Raw genomic sequence first — 334 nt, forward strand, 5'->3', positions numbered from 1 at the left:
AATCTCAGCTTCATCAGAAGATGGCCATAGTCTAGGTCAGAGTCCGGTCTCGCTGACTCTCTGGGGAAAATCCAGCGTAGCAGCACTGCCATCAAGAGAGCTCCCTTAAACCTGTACAGTGGGACTGGTCTGGCCCTGGTTCGAATGATTCCGCCTGGGTGCACTGGGGCACCCCGTGCTCCTGCGCCAGCCAGTGGCCGGCTTCACCCTGCTAGGACATCAGCACCAAGTCTCCAGCCTCCATTTCTCTTACCATTTGGCTGCTAGACAAGCTGGCCTGCTTGAAAATATAGGCCACCAGGTACCAGGCCCCCTCATCTAGGCCCTGGACATT

The sequence above is a fragment of the Alligator sinensis genome, unplaced genomic scaffold, assembly GCF_000455745.1.
Source record: "Alligator sinensis unplaced genomic scaffold, ASM45574v1 scaffold1619_1, whole genome shotgun sequence".
Taxonomy (NCBI): Eukaryota; Metazoa; Chordata; order Crocodylia; family Alligatoridae; genus Alligator; species Alligator sinensis.